The sequence below is a fragment of the Mandrillus leucophaeus genome, unplaced genomic scaffold (genome assembly GCF_000951045.1).
Source record: "Mandrillus leucophaeus isolate KB7577 unplaced genomic scaffold, Mleu.le_1.0 Scaffold150, whole genome shotgun sequence".
NCBI lineage: Eukaryota > Metazoa > Chordata > Mammalia > Primates > Cercopithecidae > Mandrillus > Mandrillus leucophaeus.
The window spans coordinates 4,838,108-4,838,332 of NW_012101477.1; positions in this window are offsets into that span (position 1 = coordinate 4,838,108).

Sequence of the window (225 nt, forward strand, 5' to 3'; positions counted from 1 at the left end):
TTTTTTGAGACGGAGTCTCGCTCTGTCACCCAGACTGGAGTGTAGTGGTCGGATCTGGGCTCACTGCAAGCTCCGCCTCCCGGGTTTACGCCATTCTCTGCCTCAGCCTCCCGAGTAGCTGGGACTACAGGTGCCCGCCACCTTGCCCGGTGAGTTTTTTTGTATTTTTTAGTAGAGACGGGGTTTCATCGTGTTAGCCAGGATGGTCTCGATCTCCTGACCTTG